The 10,465-nt window shown below is 42.4% G+C and overlaps 1 long non-coding RNA gene across 1 annotated transcript; it reads left to right on the top strand.

The window, feature by feature from the left end:
- The first annotated feature begins 541 nt into the window (after window positions 1-541).
- Window positions 542-5,551, top strand: LOC120411610. Its single transcript, XR_005604055.1, has 3 exons — window positions 542-616; window positions 3,623-3,690; window positions 5,391-5,551. It is a non-coding gene; the product is annotated as an uncharacterized LOC120411610 (long non-coding RNA).
- The last annotated feature ends 4,914 nt before the right edge of the window (window positions 5,552-10,465 follow it).

Below are 10,465 nucleotides of genomic sequence, written 5' to 3'. Positions count from 1 at the left end.
AACTTGAGATAGACTATTTTAGAGTGTGAAAGGCTTCAATCCCGGCTCTCAGTCTGGATTTGAAGGAAAAGTCCACAGCACATTGACTTGGCTAAACTATACCCAGAGAGTTATGTTGAGCACAGGGATTTGTCTATGCCTATGAACAGTCTGAAGCTGCTGTAAGCAGCCAGGAAAACAATGACAGTTTATTTTGTGAGCCATGCAGAGCAGAGGCAGGGACCAGCATGGCAGGGTGGACACCTGGGCTTTCCCAAGCACAGAAAGCAGAAGCAGACTGATCAAGTCCCTGTCATAATTGGATGGACAATGGGATGAGCAACTTTTCCACTTCCATGTGAGCGATAGATGTATTTATACACAGATATTTCCTACCACGGTGGCTCATGGGGCGTTGCCAAGGAGAACAAGGGAGAGGAGGAGAACTGTGACCAAGCGGGAGGGGAAGCAGCAGTGGTGGCAGCCCTGCTGAGGGCAGATTTTAACAGGTGATTCAGAAACCAGTTGTGTTTTCAACAGCTGCTCTGCCTGCTGTACCAAGCACAGCCCTAAAACTGGACAGCTTTTGTGCCTGAGACAACCAAAGAGCTCTGCAGCTTCAACAAAATGGGATGAGGTGAGTGAGTATATACTGAATGTGTCCAGGAGGCAATTGCTCCATGGAGATGCAACTCTCCTGCCTCACCCTTGCACAGGGGTCTGGGGGCAGACAGCAGCCCAGGGGAGTGACAGCTCTCTCTCCCAGTGTGATACCTCTTTTATTGGTGCCAGCTGAGTCCTGAAATCTCTGCTTTGGAGAGATGAAACACATGCTCTTATATTGAGATGGGACAGCTCTAGGGCATAGCCACACTTGGCTGTTTATTTCATTGTCTTTCATTTATTCTTTGGTGTTCCCCCTACCAGAAATATAATAATAATCAGAGAGATAGAGTAAACAAACAAGAACCTCTGCCTAAAGTTTCAATAAAAATTGAGCTTAACTGTCTACAAAGATCAAACAAACAAAAAAAGCCTCTTAATTAATTTTCCTTTTTGTCTTCCCTTTAATTTAATTAAAAATATGCTGGGTACAGAAGTAGAGCTATCAAAATCCTTTGGAAAAGACATGCATTTGCAGATCAACTAGAAATAAGTTTGCAGAGTCCTGTATGGGGACTCATGTTTTTGTGGCTTGCAACCTGTTTTTGCAGTTACAAAGAGATGTGAGTAACTCGGTACTGCAAGTGTTTGAATCAGCAGGATTTCTGAAGCTCCCAAAGTTTGTCTATTCCTGTGGGTTTGTTTTTGTTTAAAAACCCCCAAACCCAACAAAATGAAACAATGAAAACATAAGTGACTGAGCCACTCCTCCAAAAGGATGCAGGAGACGCCTGAGTTAGTCCTAGCATGTGCTGGCATGCCAAACTGTTGTTAAACTGTGCACCCATTATTGTCCAATGAGCTCATTCAGCGAGTCTCCATCGTTGCTCAGTAGTGTGTATTAAAGCAAATTTATTTTGATCACCAAAATTGTAAAATAAGACCTGCCTGCCAACAAATAGCAGCATTGTCCAGCAAAATTCACTTGCTCCTGTGGCCTCCTCAGCACAAAGTCAAAAATCAGTGGTTTGAGGAGAAGTAGAGCCATGGCATGTGTTCTCAGCATCATGTACCTGTGTCGTCCATGCCATCCAAGTCACTTGGACACCCCAGCCTTTCCTTTCTGGCAGTACTGATATCCTTCAGGAAGTTGGCTGTTGGAGGATGATATGACAAAACAGGATTGTGGGCATTGCAAGGTCTTCTTGTCTCCATCCTCCGCTGCTTAAATCTTGTTGTTATAGCTGTTCTAATTAATTCAAATAAAGACCTTAACTGCTCAAAGCTGTATTCACATTTTCCATTACTGAAATGCTATGGGGCAGTGAAAGGCATTTCTAGGAATGCAATACCCCGGGATATCCCTAGGCAATAAATTATCCTCTCCCCACTCCCCCTCCCCACTCATTTCATTTAAAAGTGAAGGGTGCTGAGCTTTATTAGGCCCCCTCTTGTCATCACGGTCTGTGATTTGCAGTCCCAGGGCTAGACTTCTCTTCCCTTTTTTCTCCCAAGCACCATGAGATCGTGTTACATTAGACGGCGAGGTCTGCCAGGTCACAGCCCCGGTCACTGTCACCCACTTCCCATTTCCTGCAAAATCCATAGGTGGGAACATTTCCCCTTCATCTTTGTGAACAAAGAAAAAAAGAATTAAAAAAAAATGGTCTGAAGGTTTGCCTGTGCACAGATTGGTAAACAAACACACTTGCTGTATTCATGGGTGTACTGATGTACACAGCTCTACCTATGAGCCAGGTGGAAAGAAACCCTGAAAAAGAAAGGAGGGAAAGTGGTTAAATCTGGGTATCTGGAAAACACATTTCCCACTCTTGTACCACTTGTCACCGCCTTTCAAGCAAGCCATCACCCTGACAGGAATGTATCGCTGTTCAGCAGCATCCCCCTCACTGCCTGGGCGCACAGCAAGTCAGTCCAGCTGCCACTCCAGGATTTGCCAATTATTAAGCTCAAAGCAAAGTAAAACAAACATTGATACAAGCATCAGTGTCAGCAAGGAACCAGAGTACATGCATTCCAAAAAGATTTATGATGTGAGACCCATAGGGCTCCAGGACGATTCTTAGAGAGTAGCATTTACGTCCATGTCCTTGCATGCTTATGAGTTAATATTGCATTTATTCACACTGTCAGGTGGCACATATACCCAAACCTTCAACGTGTGCATACAGCACAGCTGGGCAGTCAAAGAGCCAGGAGCCACCCTGGCTTGGATGCCTGTCCCTGGAGGAGCACCTTGTGTTGCCAGGGGAGGGACCAAAGAGAGTCTTTACCTCCTTCCCTGAGCAAACTGCTATGGTTGTGGAAACACTGGTGAGGGACAAAAAAGATCTTACGACTGGCCAGGAGATTCTGAAATCTTATATGCTTTTGCTCCCAAGTGACTTAACCAGCAAGTTAGAAATTACAATCACTGCAGCGGGATCGTCAAGGATATCACTGCGGTTTCAGTTCTGTAAAATAAAGACAGTTTCCCCCAGGGGAGTGGGAGAACCAAATTATTTTCTTTCTTCTGTGTCTCTTGCATTAAACTTCTGTGAGCTGCCTGTCTTCTGTGCTGACATAGCCCACAGCCAGAGCTGAAATAGAGGCCTGACTTTATCAAACTCTGCAGGTTACCTCCTTCTCTTTTATGGAATCCATAACAGGAAGGAATTTTCTTTCTTATCTAGGAAGTGAACCTAAAATTGCTTTTCCTCAGGCTCCTGGTTTAGCTGAATGGTATTTGCCAGTAATAAACAGCAATTGTTAGCTGTAGTAGAATGGGGGCCCTTACCCTGGGAGAGCAATGGATATGGCTCAGCTAGCATCTGGAGTGAAGGGATGGGAGGCACAGCTATCTTTCTCTTATGAATTATTAGCAGCCCCAAGTGGGGATACAGTGGGGGTTGAACCATGTGTTTACCCAGTGTCTGAGACCAAACCAAAACAGTGTGGACCTTCAATACAGCAATGTTGTAGTTTTGAATGTTTGGCATTCACAGTGTAATTCATACCATATTCTGTATTTTTCTGAAAGGTTCATCTTCCTTAAAGATCCCTCTCCTGAAGCAATATTAAGCAGAGATACCAGACTTCTTTTTGAAGGTAAGCTTCCAAGCTGTAAGACCAAAAAGAAATCTGAATACACGAATCTTGAAGGTTCTTTAAATATATCAAGTGTAGAAGAGTGTACTGTGCATGAGGACAGCCATGAGAAATCCTGAGGTATTGAAAAAGGACAAGGAATGAGATGAAGCAAAAACAAGGAAGTTGCCTGGAGGGAAGCTATGTGGAGCTTCAAGGAGAAAGACAAAAGAGACTCAGCCTAACCCCATGGTGCCAGTGAGAGTCTGGGAGATTCACACAGGGGGTGATATCTGAGAAAAAGGAAAAGATGATGCTGGCAGAGACAGTCTGTGTGAAGCACTTCCAATGCAGACAGGAAAAAATGGTGAAGAGCAAAGCAAGAGTTAATAGATTTCTGGGCAAGGGACATCACAGTAAGCACAGGAAGGAAAGCAAATAAAGAGTTGGAAAGGAAGAAAATACCCAACAGTTTCCAGTAGCAAGTCAGGGTGATGAAAAGGGAGGCGAGAGAGGAATAACATCTGACAGTGGAGATGCAAAAGGAGATGGCAGGGAAGTTAAGATCAGTGAGAGAGGCAAGTGGAGCTTTGCAGTGGAGAGCACTCAGTGCCTGTTTTTCTGGCTCTGCACAGCTCAACTGAGAGGCAAAGGAGCAGCCAGAAATGTTGAGTACAATAGAGATGGAGAAACCCTGATAGGGAAGTAAGTTGGACAACACAGGGTTATGTCAGCAGCTCAAGGTGTAACTGAAATCACCTTAGAGAAGGTAGGGAAATAAAAGAAGATCACAAGCCAAGTTGAAAATAAACTCAAAAAGCAGCCGCAAAGATGCTGCCAGTTAAGAAGCAGCAAAAAGAAGACGTAATCCCAGAGAATGTAAAGAGCTCAGGAGGTGAAACCCTGGTGTCTAGAAATGAAATACAGAGATTAGTGGCCAAAATTCTTTCTTTCAGGCAAATCTGTTGAAGCAGAGCAGTCTCCCCTCAGTAGATACATGCTCCAAACCCAAGGTGTTTGGTTTCAATGGCAGACACTTGGTGTGCTGCTCCAACATTAACTGCAGGGAAAAAAAGTCAAAATTTATGGAATTATTCTCATCTGGGACTCAGTTGGGAACAACTGGTTGGCATAGCTCACTTTCACAGTGTGAGGAAACTGCAGCTTTTCTCCTGTGGGGTGTGAAAATGCAGATAAGAGGGTGCCTGATCCCTATCTGGAAGAACAGGTCCTCTGTCAGCAGGGCAGTTACATTTACAAGGAGTCTCAGATATCCCAGCATGGCAGGTAGAAAAAAAAGCAAAGGCGGCCCAAGTAGACATCAAGAAAGCACAGGAATACTTCAGATTGTGTGGCACTCTTAAGAAACAGAAGAGCTTTATTTGGCTTCATCAATGATCATTGTGTGTCCCTTCCAACTCAAAATATTCTGTGGTATGTGTGTCATAGCTTATAGCTTTTAAACCTGTCTACCCATGGTGAGCCACTTGCATGTGTCTAACCAAGTATCAAGTAAGGAGACTTAGCCTTAGACTTCTCTGATTAAGAGTTACCAACTATAGCATGTTCCCAAATAGGGCAGATACAGGAGAAGGAAGCAGTGCTTTGTTTCAACAGGCTCACCCTCACCAGCCCTGCAATGCCATCAGGATGGTTTCCAGCTTACTTTATTGTTTGGACTTCTTTCACTCTTCCCACTTCTCCCGTCTCTGGTGCCTCAGCTCCTTTTCCTCCTACCTGAACTGGACCCCACAGGATTTCTGAGGAGCAGCAGCAGCAGAGGCTGGCTGAGAGGGAAAAGATGCTTGGTCTGACAAGGCAGGACAGAGCAGCAGTCTCAAAGATCACGTTGCAGGTGGGTTACTCTTCATCTGTGACTGCCTTCCTGTTTGTTATGCCTAACTAGCTAAAGCAGTGGGTGGGAGAGGTTTTTGTGCAGGCTGCAAACAAGGGTAATTGTATGGGGAGTTTAGTGGTGAGGAGCTGCCTCCTGGTGTGCCTGCCCTGCAGCGTTCAAGGGGCTAAAAGTTTGCTAGGAAATGTCTTTGGGAGCTACCACCTTCACGCAGGTGATGGGCAGACACCACAGGGAAAAGCAGTGGCTTGTTGTGGGAGGTGTTGGCACCCTGGGCCACCACAGCTGCGTCACTGGCACAGTGGATGTCTTTGCCTGCTCTTGTTCATGGCAAGAAGCCAGCTTGCTGCAGGAGTTACAACTCTCAGCAAGTTTTGCCTGGCTATCTGAGAGGAGGATTTATCCCAGGGCTTTGCTGCCTTTTCTGCTGCAGTTTTCCTACTCTGAGTGTATGAAGCATTGGAGGTGAGTCTGATTTCCTTGACAGTCCCAAGGGGAATGAGGGGAAGCCTCAAGGAAAGGCAGAAAATTGAAGATTTAATGACTTATAGATGCTCTGCTCAGCCCCCTGCTCTCTGGTAAGATTAAAAGCTTGACCTGCTTCCTAAGTATCTCATGGCTGGATTTTTGTTTTATTTGAACAGAGCAATGCTGGGCCTGTAGGACCTGTGACTCTGTTTCTTCTGCTGGGAAATGCTCTGTGGGGAGCAAGGGTTTGTGAGCCAGGCCTCTTTGTGGGTCAGAGGGCAAAGAAATGGGGACAAAATACTTTTAAAAGTAGACTTCAGAGTGGCACATGAAACATTAAAATGTGATTGAAAACCATGTACAGCTGTGTCTCCTCTTCCGCACAAGCGCACACTCCTGAGTCTCCAAAAAGTAGGACATGGGGAAAGAGTTCAGCCTGATAAACTAGCAGCAGACATATTTCTAAGCAAATTTCCCCCAAATCCCTGTCAGTCACACCGTGAAGTGCCACAGACACTTCAGAACACCTGATTTCTTTCTTATAACGAATTTCTTGAATATTGATCCTCCTTTAATTCTTTCCTCTCCCCCATAAAAGGCAAAGATGTTGTCCAAAAGAACTAGATTGGAATATTTGGGTGAGCATTCGTATTTAGGTTTCTTAGTCTAGAATTCATATAAGACACCAGAGCAACTGAAGCTGGTAAAATTTGTGGCCTGAAAACACAAAACTCTCTGACAGAGTGCCCTCAAAGATACTGTGTGTCTTTTGGACTGGTTGTGGACATCCTCCTGTCTCATGCTAAGGCCTTTTATTGTGGTTTAAACTTCTATCAAGTAAGTGAGGTCTAAATTCCTTCACATATAACTACCCCTGAAGTGAAAACTCATGTGTAAAATTATAGGAGATCAAACTTAGAAAAGTTCATAAATGCATGAGTATCTAAAAGTCTTTCATAAAGGCTTCTAAAAACTGTTTCTTGAAGACAATTTCTCCTCCTAAAATTAAATTTTAATTTCTTACAGCAAACAGGGTAAAATTTTACCGCAAGGATAGAGTTTTGTTTTTTGTAGACTTTTACCCCAGATCAAACTGGGTTAATAAACTTCTGAAATATGTAATGAACCTGTCCCAAGTTTACAGTTTATATTGTTATCTGATATTAGCAAAATTAAACCCGTCTTCATTGTGAAATGTAGCCTGAGGTTTAATTTTTAAGCTGACCATGCAGCCATAGACAGAAGAGTTGATGATACTACACAGAAACTGAGTCCCATGCTCGTGATTCAAAACATGCTGGGCCATTCACCTCTGAATTTAAAGTGAACTTTAAGCAAGCACTTCACTGGTGATTAAAAGGCAAATGAAGAACACCAAAGAGATCACATATATGTTTAAAGTTACAAATGGTTTAGTCAGTTGTTGGATTTTGGATCAACTAAGCATGCCAGTGTATGAAATCCAATCAGGAAGATGTCTGTGAGCACTTCAACATCTTCTATCTGACTACTTGTTGACATTTTAAATGTTCAGGTGTAGATATGGGTATAACTATATATGAAAGAATTAGATTTTTTTCCTATTTCCATATAGGTTGAATCTAGTAACAGCTTGTGTTTTATCTAGAGAAGCCTCCAGAAAACTTTTTCATCTTTTCTGTTCCAAAACCACTCTCCTGGTACTGGAGATAGAGCAGCTTTAGACTCTCAAAAGGTCTCTTGGTTACCTGACCCAACCAGACACAGACAAGCCTTTACCAGTTACTGACTCATTAAGAACTGGTTAAAAGGCAACTGATCTGCCCCAGCTCTTTGCTCTCTTTGCACAAGTGACTGGAGTCAGGGTTTAAATGGGGATGTGGAGCTGGATGACTGGGCTGTGTTTGTAGCTGTGAGAGGAGGGGAGGGCAGAGCTGTATACACACATATACGTGCTATTTAGGCAAAAGTTAAAGCACAGCTATAAAAATTATTCATCTCCAAGCAGGCTTAAAGGGTAAAATATAATTTAGACCTATCAAGCAGCAAGCAGAAAGATGTTTTGTCACTAATGTCTAAAGCTGTGAAAATGTGACTTTTCCATCATTTCTGCAATAATCCAGTGTGCAAGGCAGGGTTAAGTTTTCTTTTTCATCACAAGCCAGTCACTTGAAGTGTTGCTAATGTCTGAAATAAAATCTGAGTGTCTCCCCAGACTGTGATGCTCTGGGTCTATCTTTTCTCTTTTGGTCCCCATCCCACTGGACATGTCATACATTAAATATGTATTATTTAAGTTGGCTCATGGGAAAAGCAGTGACTGTGTCATGTACTAATGGCCATATTTTTAGGGTTACCTACCAGGATTGTACCTTGGCCACTGGCATATTGCCTGAGAGTGTAATGATAATGAACAGATTTGCACCTGTCTCTGTAAAATTTTATTACTAATTTGTGATTTTTTTACTCTTCTTAATAACTCTCTGCCCTTCCCTGTTTTACTGCAGGATGCTCTAAGGCTTCTTTGATTTCAGTTAGTATATATGGAGAGAGAAATAACATTTTATTACCCCAGATAGGTGTCAGGACCTGTAACTCTAGTGAGATGTGGGTGGTTCTGAACATTGTGTGGACATAGTGAAATAGAATAGAAAACACCAAAAATTGGACTGGTGCTGATGCTTAGAATTTCAAGACATTAGTTAAGCAGCAATTTATTTAGACATTGAAGTCAATGGACTACTGAAGTTCTCATCACATTGGTGTAAGAGACTCTTTACTTACGTGCCTCGTCAGAGATAAAGCCTTTAGTGTCTGTGTTTCAAAATGCTGGCCTTGGCCATGACCCAAATTGTGTTATACCTACTTTTTTTTTAGCGCAGGGAGATTCTGCAACAATTATCTATGACTGTTGCTCTGCAACTTGGTGTCCTTACAAAAAAATTAATTTTTCAAGAGAGCTGAAGAAATCAGCTATTTTTGTTTGGCAAAACAATGGCTGAGAAGGGATGTGACTGCTGAGTGCAAATACATCAAGGAGCAGTAAACCTGAGGGAGAGGAAAAAAGCTATTTAAGCTAAAAAGTAACTTGGCACATGAACAAACAAATGCTAAGTGGTCATGAATAAAATTAGCAAAAGTAGAAACAGGTTGCCAATGATCCAAACAATGAGGAAGGACCTTTCCAAGAGAAGAAATACAAGCACAGTAGTTTTTAGTATTTTTAGGAAGGAGTTTAACTAGTTCCTGAAAGGGAATAAGGAGATTCAGCTTGTTGGTGCAGCTAAGCAGAAGGGCCTGGGATCACTCCCATGTCAGGTTGATACCTGAGTGAATAATCTCTTTCTCCTGTCTCCTTGCAACCTATTTTACATAAACAAAGACTTCAAGTCCAATAGTGGAAAGCAAAGAAAAGAGGTGGCATAGCATGACTCAGGTCTCTTTCCTGGAAATACAGGAAGCTGAGAATTTGTTCAATGGTACAGAGTGAACCCTCACTTAGGTCCCTCTTGTGATGCTGGAGGACTGGAGCAATGTTCAAGATTCACATCAGAAGGCAGACATTTGTTTTTATCAGTTAATACTTTCCTATTTTCTATATTTAGAATATATTTAAAGAAAAATACTCCACTTGTCATATATGAAAAAAGGCAAGATCTCCCAAGCACACTTATCCCCACAAAGCTAGACACTCTGGGAAAGAGATGATCATTCCAACACCTAAATAACTAATCTTTAGTTAAACTAGTGTTGATTATTAAACTGAACACCTGTCTGCAAGCCTTACAAGTGTCTGTAGGACCTCTGATCCTTTGACTGGCACGCTGATTTAACTTTACGTCTTTGAAGAGTACTTCCCTTTAACAGATTCCATAATATTGCTGAAGTGTTTGTTCTATTTCCTGACTTGACTTCTACTCTGTCACTGTAACAGCTCTTTAATCACCATATACTCTTTTGTCACACTTAAAGAAGACATCAACAACTTCCATTGTGTCAAGTGAAATCTCACCAGGCAAAAATCAAGAACCTCCTAAAAAGTAGAGTTTGACTATTGATATTTATTGTGACACATCCCTTATTCAGCTGTGGGCAATGCCACTCCATTCTTTCCAAAATGATGGACCTGCCTGCTTGTACTGATAAAATAATTAGATCTAAAATGTGAATATCAAACTGAATATACAGAACTATTTTCTATCTTTTTCTGAAACTGCTAGATGGACTGCTAAGCCTCAAATATCTCATACACTACCATTTACTTAACCATCACTCTTCTAGATGGACAGTTTATTAATGCTCTCACCAAGAGGTCTCACAAACCATGCTGCCCATCACTTGAAGATTATATCATGAAAATGTTCTCTGCAACTTGTATGTGATATTGTCACTTTGTTTTCCTCCTCTTCTGTCCCTTGGCTGAGTGACAAGCCAGTGTTGTGTGGAGCTATACAAGGCCTAGGTCTTCATTCTTTGGAGGAGCAACTCTCCCAC

Source organism: Corvus cornix, chromosome 3, assembly GCF_000738735.6.
Source record: "Corvus cornix cornix isolate S_Up_H32 chromosome 3, ASM73873v5, whole genome shotgun sequence".
NCBI classification, from domain to species: domain Eukaryota; kingdom Metazoa; phylum Chordata; class Aves; order Passeriformes; family Corvidae; genus Corvus; species Corvus cornix.
The sequence above is the reverse complement of the archived record's forward strand: the minus strand, read 5'-3'. Positions and strand labels throughout refer to the sequence as shown.